The 20,525-nt window shown below is 31.2% G+C and overlaps 1 pseudogene across 1 annotated transcript; it reads left to right on the top strand.

Moving 5' to 3' along the window:
• The first annotated feature begins 1,177 nt into the window (after window positions 1-1,177).
• Window positions 1,178-6,131, top strand: LOC143569660 (CLP protease regulatory subunit CLPX2, mitochondrial-like; annotated as a pseudogene). Its single transcript, XR_013141772.1, has 13 exons — window positions 1,178-1,613; window positions 1,693-1,760; window positions 1,883-1,966; window positions 2,041-2,087; window positions 2,176-2,250; window positions 2,324-2,401; window positions 2,485-2,541; window positions 4,865-4,935; window positions 5,004-5,112; window positions 5,194-5,298; window positions 5,371-5,433; window positions 5,505-5,741; window positions 5,819-6,131. The product of XR_013141772.1 is annotated as a CLP protease regulatory subunit CLPX2, mitochondrial-like (transcript).
• The last annotated feature ends 14,394 nt before the right edge of the window (window positions 6,132-20,525 follow it).

Raw genomic sequence — 20,525 nt, 5'->3', positions numbered from 1 at the left:
GCGGGGCGCTCAATGGAAAAAAACAAAGGCAAAAACCTAAAACGCTCACAAAAAATTATACGCTCAGCCAAAAACCTAAAACGCTCAAAAAACGGTCTTCGTGAAAAAAGTAAAAAATTGATCGATTAACGATCCAAAACTGTTTTTCGGTTAACCAATTATTAATTGGATATGTATTGACGATTCCGAGATGTTGGGATGTGATGTCATGGATTGATTCGTGAAAAACGGGATTCGCGTACATTAATATACGCTAAGGATTAGTGTATTGGATCTTTTCACTATATGTCAAATAAAATTGGTATATTGGTTTTTATTAGTCCCAACTATCTCTTTTTAACCGATGTCGTTCTCAACTAACGAATTGGCTGCTGACGGTCCCAACTTTTAACGTATTTGTTCCCAACGGTCCCCGACGAACGTAATCCTAACACCGTTAATTGCAGGTCGCCGGAGAAACTTTTTTTTGTAGGAAAAGCCACACTTTTTTTTCTAGAAAACATTACCCGAACACCGCCACCACCACCAATTGATTCACCACCAACTAACCACCACCACTTGAGCACCACTAACTGTTTTCGATGATGATTCTAGGGTTCCGGCGACCTCAATCAATAAATGGGGCTTTTACTAGAAAAAGTTTCCTAAAGGTCCGATACAAAGTTACAAAGATGTTTGTAACAAATGTTGAGTTTCCCGGGAAAAAATGTGAGCTTTCCGGCCGAAAACCTTTTTCCGGTGACCTGCAACTAACGGTGTTAGGATTCTGTTAGTCGCAGACCCATGAGAACAAATGCGTTAAAAGTTGAGACCGTCGGCAGCCAATTCGTTAGTTATGAACGAGAACGATCAAAATACGTTAGCCAGGAATAATAAAATCCAATATACCAATAAAATTATTAAGGAAATTGAACCGGTAAGGAGGAAGTTTAGGTCAGAAAGTAAAATTGTGAAAAGTGTCAGGTATTGGATAACGTTCATCATATCAGTGTTTGGCTTGGTATAGTGTTGGTGATGGATAGAGGCAAGAAAACAAAGAAACAAAGAGAGGCAGGCATGTCGGCGATGTTACGATGGAAATCGAAAAGTAAAGAATACAAGTACATAGTAACAGCAATCAGGCTCTTGTGTTCAAATTACAGCCACCACCAGTGCCGTTGCTTCATCATCATGAATCAAAGGGCAAGTGAGGTGCCCGAGATGCAGCCACCTGATGAGCCTCCTCTTCTCTAACCGCCCGCTCTCACTCACCTCCGACGTCGGCATTTACCACGCCCTTAACATGTGCCCCAGCTGCCCGACTGCTTACTATTTCAGCTCCACCCTCTTCTTCAGGGGACATTTTTTGAAATCGGCAGGGTTAAGGTACCTCCCCCTGACGATGGTGTCAAAATGTGGGAGAACTTAAGGACTTACGGTGCGGGTGCGGGTGCGGATGTTGTTACTCGTAAGGATCAGAATGAGGAACTTGGTAATGCTTCCTACATGTGTTTGCCTACACCCAAGGAGATTTCCAGAGGCCTTGATCACTTTGTTGTCGGCCAACAACGCGCCAAAAAGATCCTTTCTGTTGCCGTTTACAACCATTACAAGAGAATTTTTCATAAAACCAAGTCAGTTTTCTATTTAGGACCGTTAATTGCTTTCAGTTTTACTCTTATTAATAACAACTCTATGGCATGATACAAATAGGCCATCAGAAAACCACGATGTTGAAATAGAGAAAAGCAATGTTCTATTAATGGGTCCAACAGGCTCAGGTTATCACTTACTTTTTAAATTAATATATTCATTCATTCATTCATTCATTCATTTGATCTTCAAACATCACACAACTCTTTTTTCTTCTGATATTTTTATTATAATGTGACTGAAAGGACAGGGAAAACGCTACTTGCGAAAACCTTAGCTCGTGTTGTCAATGTGCCTTTTGTTATTGCAGATGCTACTACATTGACGCAGGCAGGTTTGATGATAATTCGTACAATCTGAACACATATATATTATGTATATGTAATGCTATAAAACCTGTGTAGGCAGGTTATGTTGGGGAAGACGTCGAATCAATATTATATAAACTCCTTGTGGTAATATACATATAGATACTCATTTGGCATTGCATGTTGACGTATCTCTATTTTATGTTAATAATCATTTGCCGTATTTGGTTTTCAGGCTGCTAACTTCAATGTTGAAGCGGCTTAACACGGAATTGTGTACATAGATGAAGTTGATAAGATCACTAGAAAGGTAGGTACTCTCTAGATTTATTAATGCTTTTATGCATATATCAATTGATTAATTTGGGTATCTATTTATGCAGGCTCAAAGTTTAAATAGTGGGAGGGATGTATCTGGAGAGGGGGTTCAACAAGCATTGCTTAAAATGCTTGAAGGAACTGTGAGTGCTCTTATTGGAAGTTTTGAAACTTTCGCATTGCTAGATATATGGTTTTTAAAATGTTTGTGATCGTCTATTTTCAGATCGTAAATGTTCCTGATAATCGATCTCGAAAGCAGCCTCATGGCGACGGCATTCAGGTAAATTGCCTCTGCTTTCTAAGCTGTGTTTTTTCTCTAATGGGTTTAGTGCTATAACTTTCCCATGTTTAACACGGGTAGCAAAATACTGAAATGCAATATTATATGCAGTGTTTTACATGTGAAACTGTTTTCCCCTTTTGACTCATGATGCTCATTAGGTGCACCAAACAAAATCAAACAAAAGAGCTTTGATTCACACATAAGTTCATGAACTTGGTATATAGTCAAGTTGAATTTAAATATGAATTTACACTAGGACCATAATTATCATAATCGAGGTTGATGATGATATAGACCATAGTTGTTAATAGCGCTCATAGTGAGCGCTATTGCGAATAGCGTAGCGAAGCGATGATCCAGCACTATTTGATGTTTAGCGCTCGATAACGACAATTTTGGTCTTTTTTTATATATTTTTTTATAAATATCAAAATTTGAATTTTTAGGCATTTTAATCTACCAAACAGCACCAATCTTCACCAATTGCATCGTAAAAACTTATATTCATGAATAAAACCCTATTTAAAAAAAATTCTAATACGTTATCGCTAAACAACAAATAGCGCCCGCTATTTCATAGCTATCACCACGTAGCTTGTCGCTGTTGACCGCTATTCGCTATTCACACCTATGATATAGACCAATGAGGTAAAGTGTAAGATCACCAATATTAGTAAGTTATGGGGCTTGCCTGTAATACTGAAACGTTTTGGAAGTTTTAGTTAAAAGGGTCAAGGTTTTTTACCTAATTAGTTTTTCTTTCTTTTTCCTTGTATTAGTTTTGACCTCTAATAATATGTTTCCTAATTAGTTTTGCTTTCTTTTTCCTTGTATTAGTTTTGACCTCATCTTCATTTTCACTGTGGCCTCTATCTTAACCATTATCGCGCGTCCATTATCACATCGATAAAACCCGTTACTAATGGACATTACTTTCTTATACCTTGCATCTTTTGTGCCCCTGTTTTCAGACATGATCAAACTTGTCTCAACCACCTTTCTCATTTTTCTTCCCGTTAAAGTCAATAAGCGCTTGAGTTCTGTACATGCCCTTGGTTGTAACCGTTCGAGTAATAGAGCACGGAGTCCTCGTGCGAAGGATCCACAATCTCAAGAGTAAGAGTTGTAGAGTCCTTCACACACTACATCGTTACATCATGCTTGAGTTTGTGTAGCCAACACTCTGCCATGGCATTAGTAGAATATAATGGTCTATTTAGCTCTTGCACAAACTCATTCTAAGTTCTGATGGTGCATGTACCTCAATTAATGTCCACATATCGACTTGTGTAATAACTCCGTCATGGATGACTCAAGCTCCCAAAACTCTCTTTTCGAAGCTGACCACCATGCTTTTGGACCCATCTCGACCCTTCTTAGCTCTTTATCGAGACTTTTCTCGACCTTATTGTCAACACCACCTGACATGGATGTTCACGAGCTGGGCTTGAGTCATGGCCAGCTGAGCTCGGATCGAATTCTAAACTGAGCTGGCTCGGCTTAGCTTGAGCTTGAATCTTAAACCAAGCTAAAGCTTTGAGCTCGAGCTCGGCTTGAATTTAGAAAGGAAATTTAATAGTCAACTGCAAGAAAACAAAAAAATTGAGCTTTATTGTGTGAAAAATGAAAAGTGGAACCATATGGTATGACCAACTACCTTAACTGCGAACGAGTTCGCCAATTGAGGAAGCAGTCCGTGGTTTGATGTAGACAAAGCCAGGCCAAACAAGTGATGGGTAAGCAGTTCCATGGCTCGAAGGAACAATTAGTTGTCGGCTGTGATGCTGATTGCTGTGAAGATGAAAAAGACTTAAATGTCGATGAGAGAATTAATGTTTTACAACGTTATACCCTGGACCCTTTCAAGTATCAACAAGAAGAAAAAAGAATAGATGTTTGGGCTGCATGTTGGCCTGTTTCATATATAATTATTTAAAAAATAACTCGAGCTCGGGCTCGGCTAGTTTACAAAACGAGTTAAGAGTGATCTGGAATCTCTGAAGCCATTTGATTCATATATTAGGTATTTAGGTGGTTGTGACAAAGCGCTTCTATCTTTGATTATAGTGGTAAATGATCCAATATATGTGTAAAGAAAAAGTATTATGTTCCATTTCATTGATGATCATAAAATTTAAAAGCAGTAATCATCTAGAGTACAAGGTAAAGATAAAACTTTGGATGTCTACAGACTGTGGACCGCGTCTCACAGCTGCTCTTTCCACACCTCCGGATATTTGGTGCCAAATCATCGTTTCCCATCCGATAGAGGCCTCGTTTTACCTGCCATTGGGACTTGATTGATTGGTTATTTTTGCAGGTAGATACAAAAGATATCCTTTTTATATGTGGCGGGGCATTTATTGATATAGAGAAAACCATTTCTGAGAGGTATGTACCTTTCACTGGTGGATTCAGTTTTTATATATATATATCTTAGTTATTGAACTTTGTCCCAGGCGACAAGATTCATCTATTGGATTTGGGGCACCTGTGAGGGCTAATTTGAGAGGTGGTGGTGGTGGAGGATTAACCAATGCTGTAGTTACATCTTCATTGTTACAATCTGTAAGAACTATGAACCATTTCTGCACTATTCAACAAACATTTTAAATAATAATAATAACAATACTTTGCTTTGACTTCTAGGTAGACAGTGGTGACCTTGTTGCATATGGGTTGATTCCTGAGTTCGTTGGTCGGTTTCCTATTTTAGTCAGTTCATCTGCTCTAGATGAGGACCAACTTCTTCAGGTATTCTTTGTGTTACATTTATGTGAAGTAAAAAACATTTGTTTGTAGTAAGATTCGTTGTTATTCTGACAGGTTTTAACAGAGCCCAAAAATGCTCTGGGGAAGCAATACAAAAGGATGTTTTCCATGAACAATGTATGTAGTCATATGCTTATACTAAATAGTAATTATTTAATACTAATTAATTATTAATTGTTTGTATTTAGGTGAAGTTACATTTTACTGGTGGTGCATTAAGATTGATTGCAAGGAGAGCAATGGTGAAGAACACAGGCGCACGAGGTCTAAGAGCTATATTAGAAAATCTTCTTGTGGATTCTATGTTTGAGGTTCCGGACGAAGGAATTGATGCAGTCGTGGTTGATGAAGAGGTCATAGGATCAGGAACTGGTGCAAAGATTCTTTATGGAAATGGTGCATTAAAAAGATACCTATATTCATTGGTATGCATGAAAAAACCTTCCAAATTTTTTTTTTAAATACCTTGTAGCAATATTGTTTGATATTTAACGATTTTCAGGAAGCAACACAAGACGACGACGACAAGGGTGCTGAATCGGTAAGAGCTGCTATTAGTCTGTAAAAGAATTATATGAAACCAAATATTTTCATCACAAACTGTTTGTTGCTCATGCTATTGTGGTTCATTCTCATCTCTACTCTAGTAACACGTAGCTACCTCAAAGAAAACGGCTTCAAATGTATTCCAATTATACTCTTTACCATAAACCAGTGGGATTCTCAGCGCTACGTGGCGGAGTTTTAGACGGTGTCGGTTTGTTTAAATAGCATGACACACAAAAAATATTATTCTGAACACAACCTGTACAATACAAAAGAAAATGTTTGTTTATAATGCTTTCATTACACAGTATATTATTTTGATTATTTTGAACACAACTCCTGTAAATCTGATTTAGATAATACCAAAACAGAATATATAAAACTTTATTTTACATGTAAAAAGTTAGCTTTAACATAAACATTTTTGGAGTTTTTGCTTTTAGATACATGTGGAAAACATTTTAATAAACAAAATATTATATTTTCTTATTTTTACCTTTTTCTAATTGATTAACTTTTTTTTTAATGAAAACGGCTCCTACATGTATTTATATATAAAAAGTAAAGGATTTTGTAAAAATGTGTTTTTTACATATAAAAATGAATTTTTATTCCTTTTTTACATGTAAAATATATGGTTTTCTAGTTCCCATTTTTTCAGTGGTTCCTTTTGAGAGATATATATATATATATATATATATATATATATATATGTTTTTTCAAGAAAGAAACGATATTAGTGCGAGAAATGAATATAAGCCACTAGTTTTATTTTAGGTTTTAAATACTTAAAAATAAATAAAAAAATATGTAAATGCAACAATAAATGCACTTTCTCTCCAATTAATATAACTAATATAATTATAATAAATCTCTTTTTAATTAATATATCTAACTAATTTAACTATAATAATTAAAATGATAAAAACACTACTTTAGTTTTTTTTTGGCATTTACATATATCCCCTTCCTAAGTTCATTTATTACATATTTATCCAACCTTTAAAATTCAATTACATATTTTCCCTCCTTAAACCACATATATTATATATTTTTCCCCATTTCATTAAAATTAACTAAATAATTGATTCTTTTACCCCTATAAAGCTAATTAAACAACTATTACATATATCCCCTTTTTAATAACAACATTTACACATATCTCTAATTTAAACCCAAACCGATTCGGTGTTAAAATGAACATATCGAAGCTAATTAATTCAACTAAATTCGATTTTAGTAATCGTTAAGTTTTTTGTTTTACAGTTTCTGTCATGTTTACACTATAAGAATTATATTGTGTTTACACTTCAATTTTTATTCCTTCATAATCTGTTAATATGCTTTCATATATGTTAGTTCATGAACATATTTTTTTCGTTTTCTAAAGCAATAAACTGTAAACATAAAAATTAAAAATAAATAATATAGTCAAACAGATTAGTAAACAAGATGAAGACGCCATAAAGCCATATATTATAACATGTTATATTATATTATAACAAGATGAAGATGACGACGCCGAAAAGCCCGACGCCGGTGGTTGCTGTGTTTGCCAGAGGAACCGTCAATTGGAAGAGACACTGAAGGAGCCACCGATCGGAAACGCCGAAGAAATTGTCGATTGGAAGACACCGAAGGAACCACTGATTGGAAACGCCGAAGAAACTTCCGTTTGTTGAGTTCACTGAGATCGTTTGCTGATATGTCGTAACGATTGGTTTTCATTAGGGTGGGTACTCTAGATTGAAGAAGGGCAAAATGGTAATTGCATGCTATGAGGGGAAATATGTAATTTGATGTTTAACATTGGGGAAATTTGTAATAAGGGAAGTTAAGGAGGGTATATATGTAAAAATCTCTTTTTTTATTTACACACTCTTCATTTTATTCAACATAAATACAATTTATTCATATAATATTATTTCTTTATATTAAAAAAAATAATTTTCACGCAATTTATTAACATATATCAACGTGTTTTTTAACACTAAATATCAACAAATAATATATATTTTTTTTCAATTGGTATGCCTAGAAAAATTATTGTCATAAATAATAATAAAAATATCATACAAATGTGTCAGTTAAATGTAAACAATAAATATACAACATACACAAAGTTATATAACATACACTAACTTTGAGTAATAAAAACGTACAACATACAAAAAACATACAACTTACATATGTAATTCTGCATCAACAAATATATAAACTACACAAAGATACACATATCCTACACATGCGTAGGTTATATGTTTTTTGTATGTAGGTTATATGTTTTCTTATTCTTAGAACAAGTGTAAGTTATATGTTTTTGTGTAGGTTGTATATTTTTATTGACATTTAATGCAAAATATGTGTAAGATAGTTTTTTGTATTATTCATCACAATGTAACTATGTGTTGATGGATATTGATATGTTGAGTTTGAAGAAATTGGTTTTGAATAAAAAGAAATTAATGTATGAATAAATTGTATTTGTGTAAGATAAAATTTTCGTGTGTAGGTTATATGTTTTTCGTGTGTAGGTGTGCGTGTGTATTTTATTGATGATGAATTTTGTGTGTAGGTTATATGTTTTTCGTGTGTAGGTTATATGTTGTCTTATTCTTATAACAAGTATAGATTATATGTTTTTGTGTAGGTTGTATGTTTTTTGTTGATATCTAATGCAATCACATGTAATATAGTTTTTTGGTATTATTCATTATAGTGTAAGTATGTGTTGATGGATATTAATATATTGAGTTGGAAGAAATTAGTTTTGGATAGAAAGAAATTTTAATGTATGAATAAATTATATTTTTGTAGGATAAAATTCAAGACACAAAAAATAAGTTATAAAAATAAATGATTCTTAATATTTTCTAACTATAATAATTTAGTTAGTTATATTAATTAAGTAGATAAGTATTATGGTTTATTAGTTATATTTATTGAAGAAAGAGAATGATTAATACGTTTTTTATTTAGCTTTAAACATTTAAAATTTAAAACAAAACTAGTGGATCATATTCTTTTCTCGCATTTCTTGCAGTAATATCAATTTCTTTTGAACCATCCCCGATGGTTCATGCGAGAACTCATATTAGAACGAGAAGTGCGAGAAGTTAATCTTGACCATTGATTAGGTTTGATCAAAGGTCAACAATAAAAGTGGCAATCTTGTAATTATTTGGGTCCTCATTTAATGGATTTTAATACCAAATGAGCATTTTAGTATTTTTGTTGTATAGGCACAGATTAAAAAATGCACGTGCAATAATTATCTCCCTCTTTTTTCTCACTTACTATTAAAAGTTCCAAAAAATTCATTACCATTTTTCATTTAACTAGGATGTGTTAAAGCCTTAAAAAAACACTTGCGTCTAGCTTGAATTAGTTATTGTTTGTTGTGAAACAAGTCTAATAGCAAAAACAATATGACAATGAGACGTAGAGAGAAAGAGATAGATTCATTAATAGATATGTATTACAATGAGATGCAATATAGTATATATAAGAGAGGAAAACTTGTAGAAGAAGTCATTCTATTTTAGGTGTTGATAACCATAATAATATATATTTATAGCACTCCCCCTTGGTTATCAACTTAATACGATTGGAAATGCTGCCTCATTAAAAACCTTGCTAGGAAAACCCAGAGGGACAAAACCATAGCTAAGGGAAAAAGTGTGCAGCGCGTATTGTCTCCCCCTGATTTTTATATCCATTAAAAAGCTAAATATGGATCTTCTGTGAAAGTTTCCCAAAACTTTTAATCAATCATTTGAGTCTTTGTCTCTTGACATTCGAATCCTTAAGTCGAATAATGTTGTATGATCTTCACGTACAAATTTATGTAGCTTCATCTGGTAAACATATCAATTGTATCCATGACCATATTGTGTTCTTTGCATCAACAAAACTAACAAACCTGTTTTGATGGGTTAGTAAAATATAAACCCATATATTTCTTACCTGAAATATGCGTGTTAACCCATTTCGATGTCCTATTGCTGGACACATGCTAATAAATAAAAATAAAAGAAAATAAAAATCATATATTTCCAACCAGTATGACATAACATACATATGCCTTTAATTATGGTATTTCTGAACCAATAATATTTCATATTTAGAATCATTGTTAGACATCCTTTATGTGCTAAAAGGATTAAATTACAACATTTTTTAAATGCATTTTGATCGATTTATAAACATATAATTACACATATACTCAAACTATAAGTCGAGCAATAATCACACCGTGTCAAGATCTTTCAAAAAAGAATTATATCTTTAAAAGCTCATAAGTTTCTCTCGATTATGTGTTTATCAACATTGTAAACTGTGATTATAATTAACTTTTAAGAATGAAATTTTTATAAAAGTATGGCTAATTATATCCAACTTATCTCCCTCTTTATCAAAATATCTCTTGAGTTGTGTCAAGCTTAATCCAAATAATTTAGTCCATACGTAATAAGCATAAATCCATGCATTTACCAATCCATCATGGACTTCTTTCAACTTGACGAATTATGCATACACATTAACTTTTCTAGGATTTTTGTTGCGTAAACTTTCTCATTAACACATCATTTTGTATCACATATCAAAAATCCATATTGTATAATATCTTTGTTTATTAAGATCTTGTACTCATCATGTACATTCCCTTCTATGTGTATGCTTATTGATGCACAAGAATTCCATCATAAAGATATATCAATTAACATTTCAAGTATTCAACTACCTTAGGAAACTCTTCAGGAGTTCCATTTATGTTCAACAAATTCAATAATTGTAACGTATTCAAATATGACTCTATACACAACAGTCATTGTGTTCTAGAGAACTTACTTTACAAGAATAGATAATTCAAATCCTTCATAGACTTTCTTGTAAACTTTCAGTATCAACTGAATCACAATATTTTATTAAATTCTCTCTTTGTATTACCAAACTATTTATGTATCGGAAAGTCATTGATTCCACAATTGGAGAATGCGTCTCCTTATAATCAATCATGGGTCTTTGAAAAATCCTTGTGCCACTAATTTTGCCTTATATCATCACTTAATTGAATTTTCATAACTTGTATCTAATACGTTTTACAACTTTAGTTGTATGGACTGCTGGTCCAACAAACTTTCCGTTATTTAGAGAATTCAATTCTGCCCTTCGTCCGTCTTTCCACTTTGGCCAATCATTTTTTATAGGCAGATTTAGAATCTTGATCCTCCTCCTCCTCCTCCTCCTCCTCCTCATCATCATCATTTCTAGCGCTAATTATACATATATATGTAAAAGTATAGCGACGTCGACTTTATTTCGATTCCATATATATTTGTAGACATGATACAATATAGTTTATTGAGAGCTCTTTGTTTTCAGGTACCTAAGGTTCTTCAAGAACCATTTGTCTAATCTCATTCAAAAGACCCTTTACTGCACCTCGACTTGACCATCTTCATTATTTTCTCCAATTTTCGAGGAAATTTTACCTTTGGAACCGATCAGTCTACCACGCTACACGCGTGCGTTAGACTTATTATGAATATGCGTTTGTCCTTCTGGGACATTTATTAATTTGAGCATTAGCAGTTCGTATAGGTGTCTTAGTTAGACACTCTCTTTTGGTCAGTGAATCGTCCGGTAATTGATTCGCTAATCTCTATACATGAATTATCCTTTGAACTTTTAGTTCATATAATTTAGTTTGAGGATCAATGATAATTCATTCCAACTAAATTCGTTCTCCAACTGCTTTATGTCTCCCCCTAATGTTGGGAATGATGATTCACTGTAGTGAAAACTAATGAGCTATAAACATATATCACATTAACGGCTCATAGATATCGACATAAATTCCCAACTTCCTTTGTGGTCTCATCTTTGTGTCTTGTGGTGGATTAATTTCAGTATATAACACACATTAGATGAGAAATACTTGGTTACTGACCAAAAACCAATTACAATGGGAAGGAAGTATCATAACTTGTTGGCTTGATGTGGATTTTTTAAAACATGTAAAATCATATGTACTCAAATACAAACATGAACATTTACTCTCGTGATAATTGTCTTTGCAACCAATTATAGACGTTGAGTAATCGTCTTTAACAAAACAATTTATGTAAGAACATAATCTGTTATGAATGATCATTATCAACTTGGGAATCAAATTCATTATTATAATCGAATGTAAATATACCAATCTGAAATAAATGCTTGCTATCTTATTAGCTAAGCCATAGATCATGCAAACATGAAGTTTCGATCTTGATAACCATTTAGACGATGCATCGATTTTCAAAACACTAAATTGTATCATGTTAGGATATGTGTATCCTTTTCTCAATTCCATAACATCTAGGGATTCACGCCCTCCTTCAGTTGGTAAATAAATGATGTCTCTCAAGAGCTATATTACATGTATAATTATTAGAAAGAATTTATTGGTGTTTCAATAAACTTCACATCATTGACTCGGTGTGGTCTAACCGGTCACGCCATTAGATAATCATGATCCATAAACTTCAGGTTTATGATCGTAGATGTATTATGCTTCTTTAATGCAACTATAAATGAGAACAATTTACTATCGTTTTCAACGATCACATTTTAAAACTTTATATTTTCATATTTTGTTCTCATATACTATCAGTCACTTTGCCACTTATGGTGGTTGATCTCATTATCAACAAAAATTTATTAAAATTCTTATGGTCGATCTCACGATTAACATGACCATCGTTACAATTTACGCAATTATGTTCATGATCACAACGATCAATACATAGTTCCATGAACTTTAGCGAATGGAATAAAACCAAACAATTTCATGGTTCATATTGTTTCTTCAAACATAGGTATATGAAACACCAAACCTTTATAGTCTTTTAATAATATTGCTAATTCAGTAGCATATTTGAGGTTTGACAATTGTAAATTGTTTTTCCATAAAATAAATATAATCTTATGACATTCTATAAATCGATAATGAGATTTCGGGAGTATAACACTTTAGGTGCTATTTTAATGTGTATTTATATTCTTTCATTAAAGTGATAATAATACACAACCCTAATTTAGTTGTTCTACTGAATGCTAAAATTAATAGCACACATAATACAAGATATACACTAAGACATATCACATGTCACCATATAAAACGCATAATTTTAGATTCTTCATCACTTATAAGCAATTAATGTAACGTGTGTATCAAAATATCGTGGTATAACCAATTAGAAGTATATCTTATGTGTTTACATATATGCCACTTTAATTTGAAACAAAAACAAATATCTCCATCAAATTCTTGTATTTTTTATATTTGATATGAAAATAATGATGATTTAGAGAATCCTAACTTTTTAATAAAGCTTCCATGGTAAAGTTGAACATAACATTCATCGTCTCAAATAAACAAAAGAAAACAGTTTCATGGTGTATATAATATGATGAATAATGGTAAGAAAACATATGTATAAATTGATTTATGTATAACAAGAACACTTCATACAAAATGTTTAAAAACATGAACTTGGATAACACACCAAGTTAGAACAAAAATAATAAATATGGTTAAAATTTGATTTAACTAGTCATATACGCATGAGGTATGATAATCTTTAAATACCACGTATAATTATATCAAAACATCTAAGCAAGCAAACCTTTAAACAAATACAATTCATGTCAAATTTATAAGTTATATATATAAAGCTTACAAAGGGATATGTGGTTTATATATTAGTTATTTACGTATAGTAAAACATAAGACATAAACATGCTTTACTAATTCATAACTAATCAATAGCATATAATATTAAAGCAGAGTATCATGGAAATCAAATATGGTGAACAATTAATAACTAAATGAATGTTCACCACATGGAATAAAGCATGTTAAAAGAGAAATTGAAAATACACATCGTGTACACGAGTAATAAGTGGGTATTAAACCCAACTTGTTAATTAAGAGTCTCAAACTATTATTCTAACTCTGTTGAAAATAATAATTATAAAACAATAAAATAGACCCATGTTTAAAATATATCTGTAACAAGAATACTAACACTTGATTTCTAAAAACTTCACAAATACTCAATATTACATTCTTAATCATTTTATATATAATTCCAAGCATCCCCGTAGAAAAACCTTGTAAATCAAAGCTTTAAAAGTTTAAATCATAAAATAAAGTTTAGGTACATAGAAATTCTGCAAATATCCGATGAAGACACAAATTTTATCATACCAACAATCCATGAGAGAACATGATAAAAAAATAAGAACGATAAAAGTTATTTCACACTGAAACTAACAATATTAGTTTTGCTTTCTTTTTATTAATCAAATTTAGCATCAGTCAATATTCAATAAGCTTAAAGTATTCTATAGAAACAAATAAAAGAGAATATGATAGAATATTAAACAACTAACATATAAAACAATTATTCAATAACTAATTCCGTTTATTAATTATATGATAATTATAGAATATATATATTTCTAATTTATTCGGCCAATGAAAAGACTAACAATCAATACATAAAATTATGTACCTGAATTAACGAGTCTATGTGGTAGGCCGTCAACATTCATAATTCGTGGAAGACTAAATCACAAGGCCTGGACTCACAAATTGATATTCCACCACAAAATTGATGTCATGAATATGAATAAAAATATTGATTAGTGATTTTAATGTAAACATATATACATATTTTAATTTACAATAATTTACAATGATCAGATTCAATAAATGAATATAAAACTTACTTGTAGGATACTTCGATTGAACATGCATATTAGAGATGGTCAAAAAAACCGGTCCGGGAACCGGTTTGCCGGTTTAAACCGGAAACCGGTTTTTACGAAAACCGGTTTTTTAAAAACCGCTTTGACCGGTTTACAAACCGCCGGTTCGTATTTCGGTTACAAGTTTTAGAGCCAAAACCGGTTAACAAACCGGTTAATGGAAAAACCGTTTTTTTTTAAAACCGGTTATTATAAAAAAAACCGGTTATTAACCGGTTATTTAAAAAAAAAAACCGGTTAACCGGTTATTAACCGGTTTCTAAACCGGTCCTAACCGGTTAGACCGGTTAGGGTTTTGACATACAAAAACCGGTTATTAACCGGTCCGGTTATTAACCGAACCGGTTTTTTTCGGGCCAAAAAAAACCGGTCCGGTTAATAACCGAACCGGTTTTTTTAAAAAAACCGATTTGTGCACCTCTAATGCATATGATTGAACAATAATCAATAAACTGTGTCGAGGCTTCGTGCTGATAATTGTGAAACAAGCCTAATAGCTAAAACAATATGACAATGAGATGTAGAGAGAAGTATATAGATTTCATTAATAGATATGTATTACATTGAGATGCAATATAGTATATATAAGAGAGGAAAACTTGTAGAAGAAGTCAACCTATTTTAGGTGTTGATAACCATAATAATATATATTTATAGCATTGTTATGTTTTTTTAAAGCATATGACTAATTTGCTACAGTGTATGAAAATGGGATTTGATATTTTACAAAGTTATATAGTAGTTAGTGTAAAAATACAATGTTGTTGTGTAGGCCTAAATTATAGAATTACATATACTTAGTACATTTTGTGGTTGTTTATATTTACATTATTTAGTAAACATTAAAATATTTCAAAAATGTAAGAATAGTAATGTTACGGTGTGGGTATAACTAAGTTACGTTATGTTATAAAAACTAAAATAAAAAAATTATGTTTGTTTGTATTAGTTATTGTTGTTATGGTAGTTAGTTGAAAGAATACTATGTTGGTTATGTAGGTTTGAGTTTAAGTTCACATTTCATAATACCTTTTTAGCTAGAGTGTTTAGGTAACAACTCAACATGTTTACGGAGAATTTCAATGTTAATGTAGGTAGCCATTTAACCCGTGTAAGGATAATTCCATTGTTAATGTAGGTAACAATTTAACGTGTATAGGGATAATTTCAATGTTAATGTAGGTAACAATCTATGTTTGCTTGTATTAGTTATATGTCGTGTAGGACGTATATTAGTGGTGTAGGTTAATTTGTTCTTTGTGTAGGGCATAAGCTATTTATTATGTTGTGTATGTTATGTATGGTGTAGGAAAGGATGTTTGAATTGTTTATTTTGTATGGTATGTTTATGTTTTGTAAGGAACTTGAATATTAAGTATGGATATCGATATCATGTATTATGTGTAGGATTTCATGTTTTATTATGTAGGATATCATATTTGTTATGTGTTAATTGTATATTTATTATGTTGTGTATGTTATGTATTTTGTACAAAATGATGTATGATATGTTTATGTTGTGTATGGAACTTGATTATTAGGTGTTGACTGCATATGAAAAATTCAATTTCAAAAATATTACACCATAAGGTTTTACGGATAATAAGATTTTACGGATAATAATTAAATTACAGCATATGTTTATATGTCGTGAAAAATTGACACAAAATAAATGTATATTACATGTTTTGATAGTGTACAAGTCTGTATGATAGAAATTATAAACAAATTCAATTTTTTTTCATGTAAATTTTGAATAATACTCTAAATAGAATCTTATTTATAATTTGATCAAAATGATTTATTGATTAAGAATAATAGTCAATAAAAATATCAATTAAAACAAAATTGTTGATTTGTAACTTCTGGCCAGTTAGTTAGCATATATGTTTCCAAATATAAAATAAAAATTTGACTAACATGCCCTCAATATTAAATAAATTATAAAACTAAAGGAAAAGTATATGATTTATTGAAAAATTTCTCGCATTTATCACACTAAAATCATTTCTCACATGAACTTAATCTTATATATACATACACACACACACACTAGTTTTTATCCATCATATTACGGGGGTTGTTTTATATTATTTGTTTATGATATTTATTTACTTTTTGAACTTTTATTTTTTTATTGTATGAAACTTAATAATATACTTATGGTATGATGATAAATTGTTTCACAAATAAATGAGATGTTAGAACCCGGTTTAAAAGCTATATGGGTTTGATGAGACCCAAGACCAGTTTATTTTTTTACTATAAAATTGGTTTTTTAATTATAAATAATATATATCTTTAAATAAATCAGATATTAATTTTTAGCATATTCCTGTCCCCCCGTATTATGGAGGTTGTTTTATATTATTCGTTTTTAGTATTTTTCATATTTTTGAATTTAATTTATTTATTGTATGTAAGTTAAGAATATACATATGGTTTGATGATAAAATGTTTCACAAATAAATGAGATGTTATAACCCGGTTTAAAAGCTATATGAGTTTGGTGACCCAAGACCCGTTTATTTTTTTGCCATAAAATTGTTTCTTATTTATAATAATATATTATAAAAAATCATATATTATTTTTTTAATAAATTCCTATGATTTTTACATCAAATATTTGGTGAGATTAAGTTTTAATTTAATGGGATGTTATAACACGTTTTAGAAATATATGGGTTTGGTGAGACCCATACCCGTGAATTCAGGTCAAATGCATGAGAAACCTCCATTTAAAATCAAGCAAATCTGGTGACTCCAAAAAAGGGGGAAACGATCACATCGCGACACGTAGGATTTTTATGTTTTCGTTTATATATATATATATATATATATATATATGATAAAAATGAACAATAAGCATCTCATAAATGTAATAAATAGCATTGATTTAGACAAATAATTAAAATTCATTGATAAATTTTGTCACACCCCGACCAAGGCGGCAGAACATGCAGGGTGCAATGGATTGCCCAATTACACAAGACGTTATTAAAGAGACAATATTTAATCAACTCATTTAATTCCACAAAATCATAAGATGTCACATATCATGTTCATATAATAATCAAAACAAAACATAGCAAATAATATATTGTTTATTTTTGCTAATATCCTAACGGTCTTTGATAGCGTTTTCTCCAATTCTCGAGTCAATCAAAAGTCAAAACTGTAACATTGCATAAAATAAGTTTATCAACACACATGTTGGTGAGCAATTTCATATTTTTGAACAATATATATATAATAGGATATTCCACAACTTGTATACAAAACAATAAAAATAGGAATAATTTGGATGAAATGAAATCGCTAATAAGAATACATTAGCGACACCTTGCTATAATAGAGTACCAAATAGTCTAGGATTTTGTATGAAATCGTTAATAAGAATACAGTAACGACACCTTACTATAAGAGAATACCAAATAGTTAAGATTTATGAATCAACCCTCCAAAAGCGGTAAGCGCATTAGCATATAGCATGTAAGCATAGAACAACAAATCGAGCATTTATTTAAGTAAAGTATACAATAAAGTTTTTGGTTTAAGACTCAAGTATAAAGCATTTAGTTTGAAATAAGTATGCAATATCACCCCCAAAACGAAAGATGGAAAACGGGGTATGAAAGTACTCACGTTCAAGTAATAAACTTGAAATATGGATGATTTGGAGGTTAACCGGAACGACGGGTATAACGAACAAAGCTTAAAGGAAAAAAGTCTTATATTAGAAAGTTGTCTTGGAAGTCTTTAAATAAAATAAATGATGAGAAATGTAAGCAATTAAAGTTTAAGGTTTAACATGTAATAATTAGGAATTTATAACAATAGTCCTTTGAAAATATAAGTTTGCTCGAAACTGGGTTAAAGTATCTATCCTTAATATTTACTCAACCTATGCTAAGTAATAATGCGGGTAAAACTGTAAGAATGCAAGTCCCTTTATAATATAGATACTAAAATGGGTTTTAACGAGTGTTCGGGTTGTTGGTTCATGTCTTAATAATTGGTCAAACCCAAAGTCAACTTTCCAAAATAATAAATGTTATGAGATAACTCAATAAAATTTAATAAGACTTAACCAAGTATGTAGTTCTATTGTTTTAGAAGTAACAACGTCCGTTAAGAGAGTGTTCGGTTGTCACACCCCGACCAAAGGCGGCGGAACATGCCGGGGTGCAACGATTGCTCATAAGCGCATGACACTATTTAAAGCGACAATATTTAACAAACTCATTTCATTTCACAACATCGAAAATGTCACATAACCAAATATTCATAACTCAAATACAACAAAATATAACAAAATATAGCAAATCAAATATTGTTCATTTTTGCTAATATCCTAACGGTATTTGTGACGTTTTCTTCACCGAACTCCATAATCAACCTAGATGCAAACCTGTAACATTTCATAAAAGAAAGTTTATCAACACAAAGGTTGGTGAGCAATTCATAAGTTTGAACAATAGATATATAGTATGAAAAGCCACAAAACTAGTATACAAAACCATAAATAATAGCTATAAACTTGGATAAATAGTTATCGCTAACAAGTTAGCGACACCCAACTATAAGGGGTTGCCAAATAGTTTAGGATTTTATAGCTATCGTTAATTGCATTACGTTAACGACACCTTGCCATGAGGGGTTTCCAAATGGTCTAGGATTTATAGTTCCACCATCCAAAAGCGATAAACACATAGTCAAATAAGCATAGAACACCAAATCGAGCAATTATTCAAGTAAGGTATACAACGACGTTTGTGGTTTAAGACCCAAGTATAAAACATTTAGTTTAGATAAGTTGAAAAGTCACCCCCAAAATAAAAGATAGAAAACGGGGTATGAAGTTACTCACGTTCAAGTAATAAACTTGAAAGATTGATTATTTGGAGATTTGCTGGAACGACGAGTTTAACGTATGAAGCCTAAATAAAAGAAAGTCTTGTATTTAGAAAGGTTGTCTTGAAGATCTTTAAATAAAATAATTGTTGCAAAAACTAATCAATTAAAGTTCAAGGTTTAAAATGTTACTATTTAAGAATTTATAATAATAACCCTTTTAAAAAATGTAAGTTTGCTCAAAACCGGGTTAAAGTATCTAACCTTAATATTTACTTAACCAATGTTAAGTAATAAGGTGGGGAAAATGCTAAAATGCAAGTTCCATTAGGCTAAAGATACTAAAATGGGTTTTTAACATGTGTTCGGGTTGTCGGTTCGGGTCTTGACAAATGGTCAAACCCAAAGTCAACTTTCCAAAATATTAATTGTTATGAGATAACTCATTAAAACATACTAACACTTAACCAAGTATGTAGATCTATTGTTTAGAACTAACAACGCACGTTAAGCGAGTGTTCGGTTTTGTCGGTCCAAACTATGTTATGAGATCAAGTTGGATCCAACTATTCCAAGTACTTAAGAAAATAATTAAAATCAGTTTGTAAACTGTTTTTTAAAGAAATATACAAGTCTTGATAGCTAAAAACACACTTGTGTGTCTTAAGCGAGTAAAAGTCGGATAGTTTGGTTTGGTTCGGTCTCCATCTCACAAATAGTTCATAGATGGTTTCTACATGCCCAAATATCATAGAACTTGTATATTGGTTTATAAATGAAGAAAACTTAAATTTTACAACAAAAAAAGTTAACTACAAGTCTTTTAAGCAAAAGTTTCGGTTTAGTTCGGTTTCCATCTCCCAACGAGTTCATAGATGGATTCCATATGCTTAATATCAAAGAACTTGTAAAAATGATTTTTGAAACTCAAATCTAGCAATAAACATGTTTAAACAACTATTTTAACAAAACTAGTAAACAAAAGTTCG

Source organism: Bidens hawaiensis, unplaced genomic scaffold, assembly GCF_021521415.1.
Source record: "Bidens hawaiensis isolate Kalapana, Puna unplaced genomic scaffold, B.hawaiensis_p1.1 tig00024632_1, whole genome shotgun sequence".
NCBI classification, from domain to species: Eukaryota; Viridiplantae; Streptophyta; class Magnoliopsida; order Asterales; family Asteraceae; genus Bidens; species Bidens hawaiensis.
Note: the sequence above shows the minus strand (reverse complement) of the source record. Positions and strands in the feature narration are given on the sequence as shown.